Consider the following 13,595-nt stretch of genomic DNA (forward strand, 5'->3'; position numbering starts at 1 on the left):
TTGCGCAAACATACAGAATTGCTGTCAAATTCAAAAGCTTACGAACTTCATCTTCAACCTCACAAACTCTTGTAATATTTAGTGAGTGTTAAGTTTAGAACTTAAGAGAAATATCACAGTTGTGATTACAGCTTTATTAGAAGCATTCAAACTCTTGTAAACTTTATTTTACATTGATTGTAAAAGATTTCCTAGAGTGATCAAGTTGTGATCAAGATACTCTAGAAGACTTAGAGTGTTTCTAAGTGGATAACCATTGTAATAAGTTGGATTAGTGGATTAAATCCTCAGTTGAGGTAAATCACTCTAAGGGGGGGGGGACTGGAGTAGTCTGGTTAACAACGAACCAGGATAAAAATCATTGTGTTGATTGTTTTTATCTTCTAAGTTTTTGAGATACACTTATTCAATCCCCCCTTTCTAAGTGTTTTTCTATCCTTCAGGTTTAGGTGTATATTTCAAAACTCTAATTTCCAAAACCCTAATTTGAAAACCCCCATAGGTTTAAAACCCTAACAAAAAAATTTGCAACATGTTGATCTTTGTTTATCCATGTTTATTTGTGCTTGTACATACTTGTTGATTTTAATCCATGCCTTGTACTTAAATGTTGAACCTTGTCTTGTACATATACTTGTTAATTTTATATCCATGTGATTTGTACTTATTGTTATATTTTGTTTATCTAACCCAATGTTTAATCATCACACTAATCATTCATCATTCATACATAAATTGAATCCAAGGGTTTAGATACATTCATCTCTTGCTTGTTAATACTCACTTGTTTGTTCTTGTACATACATGAGGTGTTTATTGTTAATTGTTTAAGCTTGATGTTTTATCCAAAGGATGGGAATGATATTGACTAAATTGTCAAGGTACTTAAATTCTTTTCCAATCTCTTTTATGTTTGTGTTAAGTATTTTAAAACTTTTCATTTGTTTATGGTTTAGTATTGTTAAAGCTTAACCAAACCCTTTTGTTTTGAAACCTTGGTATTAAGAATAGAATTATTCCCGGTGAAACTATTCTTGATCCATTGTTCTTGTTTTTAAACTTTGGTGTTGAGAGATGAATTATTCCCGGTGAAACTTCTCTTAACCCATTGATCTTGTCTTTTAAAACTTGGTCCTTCTTTGATTTGTTTTAAAATTTGTTAAGTATTTTAAAGCTTAACCCTTTTAAAACTTATTAGGTATTTTAAAGCCTAATCCCTTTCCCAAAATTGTTAAGTATTTTAAAGCTTAACCTTTTAAACTTATTAGGTATTTTAAAGCCTAATCCCATTTTAAACTTGTTAAGTATTTTAAAGCTTAACCCTCTTTTAAAAAGAAAAACCTGTTAGTATTTTAAAGCTCACAACCAAAAATATTTTGGACACTTTGGCCCCCTTTTTTTCCTTTTTTTAAAATAGAGGAACTACAGAAGCTCTGACTTTCCTATTGCACCTAAGGGGTATGTAGGCCTAAGATGCGATATCTTATCGAGCTCACTTTCAAAAACTTCTCTTCCCATCCCCATCCTATATTTCAAACAAGTTTTTTCACATAGGATTTTCACCAAAAAGGTTATTTATAAACAAAAGATAATAACATAAAAACAAAGAGGTTCCCATGGAGTACCATGGATATGAGGGGTGCTTAAAACCTTCCCCTTGTATAACAAACCCTCCGTAGCCAGAACTCTGATAAGTTTATTAGTTTTGATTTTAAAAACTTCTACGGGTTTTATTCGCTCTTTCACCCATTCCTTTTTGGAAACAATAAAGCGCGGTGGCGACTATGTTTAAAATGAGCTAAGTCTTCCCATGACTCTAGTCTCACCAATTTCACCGCTACATATTTGTACCCTCATTTGTTGGGGTTTTGTATGTAAGTCTACTCATTTTGTATGTATATTTATTACTCATGAAATTGTATAAAATCTAGTTTACGAATCAATGTTGATGTTTATCCTTGTGTTTGCTTTGTGCTTGGATTTGAGTTGCTATAGACATATACTCCTTAAATTTTGTTCTTGGATGAATATTTGCTAGGTTCTACACCCTAGAGATAGATTTAGGTCTAGTAATCACAATGGGTATTGACTCTTAATGCCTCTTTGTTGGTTGAGTTGCGTAAGACATCGCCGACGAGATCAAAATGGTTGATATCTCAACTTTGCGTTGGACATAACCTCTATTGTGAGTGATATATGATGATATTGACGAGTAATTTAGGTTGAGTGCAATTGAGTAATAAGTTTAAGTATTTGACAGGTAGATGAAATTCAACCCGACGAGTTCTCTCCTCTGTAAATAATGCATTTATTTTCTCGTTCATAATTTACTTTCCATGATTTAAGCTTTAAACCATTCAACCCAAGCTCAAAAACGTGGAAATTGTTGAATGATATTCTTTCCCTCGCACTAATCCCCGTGGATACGATAAAACAAAACTAAAAATACTTACTTTTGCTTGCTGCTTTACCGCAACAACACAAGGACCTTGCCATAACAAACTTTCTTTAAGATTAAAACCTTCGATAGACCGATCAACATCACCCCTTCCCCTTTCATTAGCACCTGCTGACTAATCTGCATGGAGTTGATTTACAATGTTATCGATCAAAGGTGCGTCATTAAACTCGCATCCCGGACAAGTACCCTGAGACTCCTTGTCCTCCTCATACTCAACAAAACAAGTGTCATCTGCTAAGCCTAATTCTAAGTTCTCCACAAAGTGAATTGAATGTTTTTTCCCGTCAATCCAAAAATCCTCCACCTCATTTATTTTCCCCATGAATTTTGTAGTGATCAAAATACGGGCATAATCCAACCTTAATTTATTAATTATAAAATCATCGATTTTCAGCAATCTACCTTTAACTGAAGCTAGTTCCCCAAATAATCTCCCATTCAAAGCATGTAACGAGATACCATAACAACAAACCCACACCTCTCTTTCATAAATTATGTTAAATCCTTCGACCAAGCACGACAATCATACACAAAATAACCCAAAAAAATCTGCCACTTCATTAAAAACAGACATCACTTCCTTTTTTTCCCTCTAACTCCATTCTGAATCCTAGCCATCACTCCATTACAAGCCCAATCAATGTCTTTAGAAACAAATTCATAACTTCTACCCATCAGTACTTCATCTATCTTCCCCTCGTCTTCTCTCTCTCTCTCTCTCTCTCTCTCTCTGACTTTTTACTATTCCCCTACACTACCTCTACGTACGAAACCGCCTTAACATTCCCTTTTGAATACACCTCTATATCCTTCACCCTCTTCTTATTCATTTTAATTTCCTTACCCTCACCATTTTCCTCTTGATTTTTTTCTTTTTCTTTTTATTTCCTTACCACCTTCTCCTTCTCCTTCTCCTTCACCCTCTCCAACTCCTTCTTCCTTTTCCCGAACTCCCTCGGATAATTTTTTCTCTCTTAAGTCATCATTTTTTCTCCCTCACCACTCCCAGATTTCTCACATCAGACTTCTCAAACCTATCGTAAAGAGCCACATTCACATACATTCTATAGGCTCCTAAGTAAACATTATTTAAAGCTTTGCTTAATTCACATTCTTCACATTAGCAAACCAAGTAAATCCAAACAATTGTCCCTTTGCATTTCTGTTTTGAGAAACAAAAACATTAGACAAAATACCACACACCTCAAGTTCTCTTCTTAAATCAACATACTTAAGATGATCAGGAATACGCGAAAAATAGAACGATGCCATTGATGCCTGTGTTGGATCCAATCCTACATCCTTCCTACTAAACTGATTACCATGATCTCTCCAACGTGATGCAACCTCTGCATGAGTCAAAACCTTACGTATACGTGATCGTCCCCTGAAAGCATAATTCCTTGAAAGATCATAATGTTGCCTACTGTGAAAAACCTCTTCGTTGTTGCCAACATCACGACCGACTGTCTTGAAACTGTTAAACCTATGCTTCTGATCGTAGCTTCTGAAGTTCGCCGCCTATCTTCCTCCATGCCGTCCTCCTCCCATAAACATGTTACATCCCCTTGATTTCCAATCAAAATGCTTTCCTTTTCCTTGTCGTAACCTCAGTCCAATCGCCACCCCCTTGTGCCTCCTTGGTTGAGATCCCCCTCGTCCCAATAGTCATCTCCGCCGTGAAAGAAGAACAACTGGTTGTATCACTCAATCTCTCCCTCACCGTTGACGGCGTTAGACGCATGCGCTAGTAGCTTGCTTTAGGAGAACATTAAAAAAGTTACATTAAAAAAGTTACATTATAAAAAGAGTAATTTTGATATTTAAGAATTTAAATATTTATTATTAAAAATTTAAAATAATGAAAATCACATAATTTTCAATATATATATATATATATATATATATATCTTAAAAATGATTCTTATGTGTCATACCCTAATTTTTGACCCCCCTGAGATGGCATATCTTCAGGATTTTTCATCAGGTCAAGACAAGTTCCCAGAGCAGTCATTTCTCCATCTGGTACCTAATCGAGGATGCTTAAAGACAAGAAAGCTCAGGCAAAGGATCAATTAATACAAGGATTAGTCCCTAATACAATCATGGGGCTCAAGGACTTCATTTTTCTCATTTATGATTGATTAGACATCCAGTCATCTAAGTACAGGTTTACTCAGGTCACCAGACTAGGGTTTTGAGCCTATCAAGGACTAAAATCAGGGATCACTTTTGGGAAACCCTAAAAAGCCCCAGGGAACCATTCAAAGACATCAATCATCTTCAAATAACTCATATTACAAGATCTACTGGACATCACACTTCAATTCAAAGTCTACAGTCATTATTTTCACATGGTCGACAAATTAGGGTTTTGACCTAATTCACCAAGATAGTTGACTTTTAATCAGGGCATGAATCCAAAACTCAAGACATGATTCAAGAATCTCTACTACCTCAATATAATCCATTTACATCATTCATTTGAGGAAAAGATCTTGATCCTACACAAAAGCCCAAAAATTCACTTTGTCAGGAAAAAGTCAACTGTGAAGGATCATCATTGACTTTTAAGGTTTTTGGTCAAAAAATGACTTTCAAAGATCAATATCATCAATATATGGATGTCAAAGTCATTTGGCCAAAGAAATTCAAAGAAATTCATTAAGGAGCGAAAAGTCGGGAATTAGGGTTTTTGAAGGCATGGTGAGAACTCAAAATTTCACCTACACAACTCAAAAAACTTCCAACATGAAAGTTGTAGATCTTGCAAAATAAAACAACATCTTACAAAGGAACTTTTTTCAAAAGATCAACCATTTATGAAGTTTTGGAAATTTTGAAGTTTAGGTCATAAACACTTAGAAATTTTTCTAAGTGTTTTAACCTAGTTTTCATCCAACTTTGGGCTCATTTTTCACAAATTTCCCAAATGATTCTGAAGAAGACATAAACTAATGATTTAAAGTAGATGTTTAGGGCTTTCCAAATTGTGTTCAACCTTCTCCAAATTCAATTTGAGCTAGGAGTTATGCTTGTTCAAAGTTGGCCTCATGAAGTGAAATTATAGGTCATGGACACTTTTGGACTTTGCAAATTTTGTGCAAATAACCTCTCTTATGGATGCTACACGACCCATAACACATCTGAAAACATGCCATGCATTCATTTTCACCATGCCATAAGAATTGAAGAAGATTCTAAAAACAAGAACATGTGATTATGTAATGATTACATTTGTGAATTTATGGCAAATTGATGAATCACCCAAGGAATCTTCTCACCAACCAATTAGAGCTCATTTCTGGCTCAGAATTGTCCCCTAAGATCAAGCAAAATCGAGGGCTAGGGGATTGATCAAATGGAATCAAAATTCCCATCATTGCATAAGAGATATTTGCAAACTTCCTTCATGGCTAAGAAACCAAATCAACCTCACTAAGGAAGCTCACTCCTCTGCAGCTATACTGATCCATTTGCCTATAAATACAGATGCATTCCTCATTCAAAAACACACCAAAGCAACCATATTACTTGCTTTCTCTTTCTCTTCTCTTGTTCATTGTTTTTCAAAGTTCTTTGGCAAGAAGAATCGATTTCTTCAAACCAGAGCTTATCTTTGGGAAGTGAGCATTCTAACATCTCAAGGGAGGTCATTTGAGGTGATCCAAGCACCTGGATCACTTCTGTAAGTGGAGGAACACCATTGTTGCTCTCACTTTGGAGCATTTGCAGTTGGAGGTCCATGGAGTGATTCAGGAGGTTTCAAGCCAAGCCAATCATCCAGACACACTCCTCAGGTCATAGTGAAGCTAACCAGATGGCTGCAGCTCATCTGTAACTCCAAATTCAACAACCTCCATGTTCACTTGAAGCTGAAATCGAGGGAGGTCCATAGAACAATTCAGAAGGATTCAGGCTACAATAAGCATCCAGTTAGCATCATTGAGTCTCAGGGAAGCTATTGAGATCATTCATTCAAGCCCAGGTGCCCTCAATCATCCTCACGACCTCCATTTTCAGAGGTAAGTTTCTGAACTTCACCTCTCTAATTTAAGTACTCTTTGTGAAATAGCTCGATTCTATCTTGTTCAGCATCATCAGAGGATTGAAAACCCTCTATCATCATTCATTTATCTTTCAGTATAGTCATTTAATTTGATTTTGAAATTTTAGGGTTCTTCACGATTTCTGGTAAATTAGTTAGATGTAGTTAATATTAATTCATGTTAGTTACATATTTAGAATCGTGAGTGAATTTAGAGCAAGTTTCATGTTTACATCGTGGCAAATGGTTGAGAAACGAGTGAGTTCAGAAATTCAAATTCATGGAGCTTGAGGTTGAAGACGAAGATGGTGAAGCGCGCCATTTTTGAATTCTCAGGGTAGAGTTTATTTTATTTTGAGTGATAGTTGTTTTATTAACGAATGAACAACTTGCCCCAGTGGCCACACATGCGCTCTTAGTCTCCTCATGCCCAAAGTCTGGGGTTCGAATCCCCCTCGCCCCAGACTTTTTGTTTCTTTTATTTTTCAATGATTTACTAGTTGTCTTGAAACATAACCAAATGGATGCAAGTTACTATCACCACACGCGCGTTGGCTCAGTGGTGTTTGTTTTGTGTGTGTGACTTAGAGGGCGTGAGTTCAAGCCTTGGTGAAGACATTTCTATATTTTTTACCACTTTTCACACTTATTTTCTTCACAACTTCACATAAATATTTAACCTATCAAATTAATTTATTTTCACTTCATTTTTCACACACTTATCATTTAATATACCTATTTTGTGAATAATCAAAAAAATCATAAAAATATTATTTATTTCATGAATATTAATTAGGTTTAAAATAGTATGTTTTTAAGTGTTTTCTTAAATACTTTAAAAATATATTATCACTTTATTTTAACCTAATCACTTTGTAAATAATTTTATGATAAAACCCTAATTATTTAGGTCTTAATTAAGTAAAATCTTTATTTTTACTTTAATTAAGTTGACTTTTGTCAAATCTCAAAACTGTTTTCAATCTCTGATAAAATCAAATGATTAGGGTTTTCAAACAACAAAACCTTGCATCATTCCAAATCATTTCCAACTGCTTTTGTAACCAGTACTATAAAGTACTGGGCCTCTAATAGAGTGTAAGTCCCAAAAACCTTCTCTTCTTAGCTTGTTTTCAAAACTGTATTTTCAAAATCTTCTTTCTGTTTTCAAAACATTCTTCTGGTATTTGAAGGGCATTATTCCCGGTGAAACTCTTCAGATACCTATGTGACCTTTGTCCATCTTCACTTCTTCTGTTTTCAAAAACCATTAACTGTTTATCATATATATTCAACTGTTATCAACAAAACAACAAAAATACTGTTGAGGCTCTGTACATACTTCTTCAATGGCCTCCACTCCATCCAGGTTAGGCTTTACAAGCTTTCAATTTACAGTCTTTGTTTAAATTACTGTCAAATATAAACTGTGCATATATTTGTTTAGAACTGCGTTTGAGTATAAACCTTAGGACAGTTAAACTATATATATATTATAGGAATATGACCTAGGATTGAGAATGTCTTCCCGGTGAAGGCTCTTTCCTAATTAGAGATCTGTAGTTCAAACCCCCAAGATGAATTATTCCCGGTGAAACATCTTGGTAAAAACCTTAGAATCCAAATAATAGGACACATCCACCCAAAGAGGAATTATTCCCGGTGAAACCTCTTACCCATTTGCTTAGAGCCAAAATAAGTTCAAAACTACATAAGCTTTCTCTTGTGCTATAACAAGGACCCTCGATTAGCCTCCTCTTGGGCTTTGTACAAGGACCCACAGGCTTCTTAAAAGCATTTCCAGCTTCCTCTTAAGCTTGTATACAAGGACCCATCAGGTTTCTTATAAACATAGGAACAGGTCTTTAGTCACCTTTTAGCCTACCCTGGTGAGTTTCTTCCAATTTAAACCAGACTTTAAACAAGCTAAGTTTGTCTCAATTTCACATTGAGTACACTTTTTGGAATGAGAGACATGGACAGTCTCTGTCACCCTTATCTTCATCAATCTTCCTTAGTAGAGTCTAGGATCCATGTTTGGTCATCCTCAGCATTGAGTCAGCCTTCATCTTGGGCTTTAAACAAGAAGTCTCCACTAGATAATCTTTCTGCCAATCTTTTCGTCCTTTAATAAATTAATGGAGTGCTACCCAAATCATTCTTTCAAAAACCCCTGGAAAGGGTTAGCCTCCAACATCTGTCTAAAATGTCAAAACCCCTGGAAAGGGTTAGCCTCCAAAATTAATTAATAAATAATTTCATTCTCTTAGGAGATAATTTCCCCAAAGAGTCAAAACCCCTGGAAAGGGTTAGCCTCCAACATCTGTCTAAAATGTCAAAACCCCTGGAAAGGGTTAGCCTCCAACATCTGTCTAAAATGTCAAAATCCCTGGAAAGGGTTAGCTTCCACACATTCCTTCATTTTAATAAAAAACCCCTGGAAAGGGTTAGCCTCCAACATCTGTCTAAAGAGTCAGAACCCCTGGAAAGGGTTAGCCTCCAAAATTAATTAATAAATAATTTCATTCTCTTAGGAGATAATTTCCCCAAAGAGTCAAAACCCCTGGAAAGGGTCAGCCTCCAAAAAAACATGATAAAGTCAGTCTTTTAACAAACAATTTCTCCAGCTGAGTCAAAATCCCTGGAAAGGGTTAGCTTCCAAAGAAAAACAGTCTTTTAATAAATAAAACCTCCTCAGTAGAGTCAAAACCAAACAAAAACATTTAGCCTCAACCTTGGGCTTCATACAAGGCACCCAAACAATAAAACTCCCCTGTCAAGAGTCAGCCTCAACCTTGGGCATTGTACAAGGCAGATAATAGAGTCTCCCCAGTAAGTCCTTCATCACTCAGTAGCCACAACCTTGGGCTTTGTACAAGGCAGATAAACCATATCTTTCCTGTGTCAAAGATTCCTAACACTTAGGATCTTTCCCCATATAGTCATCCATACTTAATTCATTTAAGAGTCCGCCACAACCTTGGGCTTTGTACAAGGCAGAAAATAATGTTTTCCCTAGCTAGAGTTAGCCACAACCTTGGGCTTTGTACAAGGCACATAAAATAGAGTCATTCATTCAATTATCCTCAACAGTTAGCCACAACCTTGGGCTTTGTACAAGGCACACAAATAGAGTCTCCCTAAGTAGAGTCAGCCTCAATTCTGGGCTTTGTACAGAACACAAAAAAATACCCTGTAATTAATTCCCAGTGGAGTCATCTCCCAGAGTCAATAATATTAATTAATCAATCAAAAAGCCTCAAGCTTGGGCCTCATACAAGCCAGCAAAAGTCAAATCTTTTATACAGTAGATAGACATAGCTTATCTCTATAGAGAGATATTTTTACTACTCTACCACATTCAAACAAAAAAACATTTCAATTTCAATTTCAATCAAAGTCTCCCATTTAGGACTCTGAAAGACATGCTCTGGCACATCCCCAGACTTGTACACTTTCCCTAATTTGGACGAGCATCTTTCTTTCATCTAAGAGGCATCTGACTGGCATACTTGCACACACAAGTAAGGTCCCCCTCTTGAATGAAATGAATCCAGTTATTCTGTCACTCTTTCAAAATGTTTGTGGTAGAATAGTACAAATACCTCTTTGTAGAGATGATTTCATGTCTCTTTACTGTAAACAGAGATTTAATTCCAAGCTTCAACCTTGAGCTTCAAGCAAGGCACCAAAAATAATTAATTTCCCTAGTTAGTTCCCCGAACTACATTAAGCTCTGACTTCCACTAGGGATATGTAGGCATGAGGTTCACAAGGAATCTCAGCGAGCTAATAAAATACCAAAAATAGTCAGTCTGTCTATCTGTCTGTCTTTTCAAATCAAATCAATTCCTTCTCCTAACACAAAGGAGAAACTTTCCCAATCATTAGCAGCAAACACAATCACAATGACACAGAGAAGGTTCCTGTAGAGTACTACAGATATGTAGGGTGTTTAAACACTTCCCTATGTATAACCGACCTCCCGGACTCCAGAATTTCTAGTCTAGGTGTAAATCCCCACACTTAGCAAACTCCTAGGGTTTAGTTGAGATCTTTTTTCCCCTTTCCTACTCGTAGGACAAATAAGAAAGTTCGTGTGATATCGTAGGAAGAACTGAAATAAAATTCATCCCACCACGGGCGCATTCTCCTTCCAAATTTCGCGTGAAGGGTCTAGCGTGCCGTCCTCCCAAGTGAAACGGGGAGGTAAAAGAAAACGACACCACATTATGAATAATTATTTAAAATAACTTTAAAATTGAATATTTTTTGAAATGTTTATATCTAAAAAAAATCATAGAAAATAAATTTAATATCTAAAATAATACTTTAAACTAATTATTCTTTTGAATTTATTTTATAAATGTTTATTATACTTTTTTAAAAATAAAAACATATAATGCTATACAAATCATTTTTACAAGGAGGAACTGACTCATTCAATTAAAATTTAAAAATTAGTGATATTTTTGGTAAATCTTTAAGTTTGTTTTATTAAATAATTATTTTTAACATAAAAATGAATGTTAAAATTGATTTCAAGTCACTTTCGATTTTCCTTCTCTATTGATTTTTAATCTATTTCATATAAACAAAAAATTAAGTTATAGAATGTAGTTTATACATTTACATTTGTTTTTTTTAAAACTTTTTATACATATTACGACAATCTATAAATATTTTTATTTTTGATGTAATTAATTATTTTTTATATTATTATTATCAATTTATTATTTAATTTAATTTATAATTAATGTTGCATTGAACTGTTACAACAACAAATTAAAAATATCTTGTTTTACTTGGCACGTGCCTCCGTAACACGAGCCGGATTAATCGATCTATTAAGTAGGTATGAATCAGTGCGAAAGCAAAAAAAAAAAATTATACTAATCATTAGTTAGTTCAGTGGTGATTGGTGCTGCATTGGGTAGGTCAAACCACGGTTCGACTCCGCCATTGCAACAAAAAATAATAATAACATCAAATTTGAATCTGCAACGTACCAATTTATTCATCTTTAAAAAATTGAATTATAACCACTAAACTATTTTTGACCAAAGCTTTTTTTCTATACGTAATAATGTGACAAGTAAAATAGAGAGAATGAAGTAGTTTATAATAGAATCTTATCGTCATACTAAATTATAATCCTAGAAGTTTTTTCCACTAAAAATTTTGTTCAAGTTTATTCTTCATTATTTTTTTATTGTTATTGTTATTTGTCTTTATTTTTTTAATTTCTTCTTTTTTTCAATTCTTAATTTTACTTTTGTTTGTTAATTTTTTATCAAGGTTTTTTAGTTACAAATTTTAAATTATCGCAAACTATATTTTTGGGTAAAGAAATTTGATTTCTTATTTCTGCAATTCTCAATTTTATTTTTAATTGTTAATTTTTATCATTTTTATAGGTACAAATTTTAAGTTATCACAAACGGTACCTTTTAATATAGAAATTGTTGAATATGTTTTCTGAAATCAATCTTTAATGACTTTGGATATGTGTATAAAAAGTTTAGAGTTTCTTATATTTTTCCATCTTTTTTTAAAGGTGGTTATTATAATAGTTTGTGGTGGAATGAACAACCACCTTAAAGAGCATTATAATATCTAGTGTAGGCTTCAGCAGGGTGTGAAAATACCTCAGAGTTCTGAATTTCAATTCAACAACCAAAACAAGCTATTTGCCAAGAAGAATTATCTCTCAGGAGGACTTCCATTATCTTGTGAATCCATCTCTAGCTCCGATATAAGGAACTGCAACAATAGAGGAACATATGACGCGTACAACAATGCTTCGGAGGGGTTATGGAACTCTATACCAAGGCTGGGGATCACAAACACTTCTGACAAATTCGACCCGATTAAAAGATTGATGGAAATGGAGTCAAGGGATCACAAAGGGGAGAAGGAGACAAAGGGGACCCAAAACCATGTATCCCCATGATAATTCTATCGTATAATTTGCATAGAGGTGGGAATCGGGCTAAGCGTAAGAGAGTCGGATTTCTAATTCAAAAAGGTGATGTTGATCTTTGTGAGGGAAAATGTGTGTTTTCATGATGTCAAAACGTTGTGAACTCAACCAATGTATGTGGAAGCAACGAAATTAAGTGGATGTAACAAAGAAAAGCAATTTTGGCTAAAAGATCTCAACAGGTCGACACACAAGCACAACAGGTCGACCTATTGCTATCACTTGTGAAAGATTCCATGTCAAGGTAGAATGCGTAGACGCATTGCCTCCTCAAGTCAACGCATGGAATTTTGAGGGAACATCGGGTATGCGCACGCCGACCCTACAGGTCGACGCATGGACTTTTGGGAGAATCTCGGGTATGCGCACGCCGACCCTTCAGGTCGACGCATGTGTCACACTTCCTTCAAAAACATATGCAAAACTTCAATAGGTCGACCTACACAAAGGGACAGGTCGACCTATCGCTACTTTTACTGTTTTTTTGCTGTGTTTAATTGGCTAATGCAAGGGGTGTGGTATATATATCAAATTGATCATTCTCAAACAAATTAACAAGAAACGTGAAAGATATACTCAAGCTTCTTCTCATCTTCAACCTTTCGCTTATTGATCGAAAATCACACATAATCATCTTTTTCGATCGAAGTAAGGAACGTGCGTTGATAAGGTTCGACGGTAGACATTGGTCTTGTTCGAGTGAAGATTGTTGAGGGTGTTTCTTGTATAAAACCTTAGGGTTTTTCCTTCTACATCAAAGGTTTGATTTGAAGGTTTTTGACGATCGCTTCGCTTTAGGAATCAATTCAGCCGAGCATAAGGAATTGAGGGATTGTAGATTCACTCATCAAATTTGCTACAACCGGAGGATTGAAAAGGAAGGATCGGGGTCTTGATCGGTGAAGATCATTGACATTGACTTGTTTCTACTTGAATCAAGGGGAGGAAAGAATTGTATTCAATTTTACTGCATGTGTGTAGTTGGTGATTGATAAATTCTATCCTTGTTAAACATTTTGCAATCAAATAAAACTTTCCTAATTTCATTTGAAATTAGGGGCAGACGTACTCCTGCGAGGACGATAGAGGAACTGTCTTAACAA

The sequence above is a fragment of the Vicia villosa genome, linkage group LG6 (genome assembly GCF_029867415.1).
Source record: "Vicia villosa cultivar HV-30 ecotype Madison, WI linkage group LG6, Vvil1.0, whole genome shotgun sequence".
Taxonomy (NCBI): domain Eukaryota; kingdom Viridiplantae; phylum Streptophyta; class Magnoliopsida; order Fabales; family Fabaceae; genus Vicia; species Vicia villosa.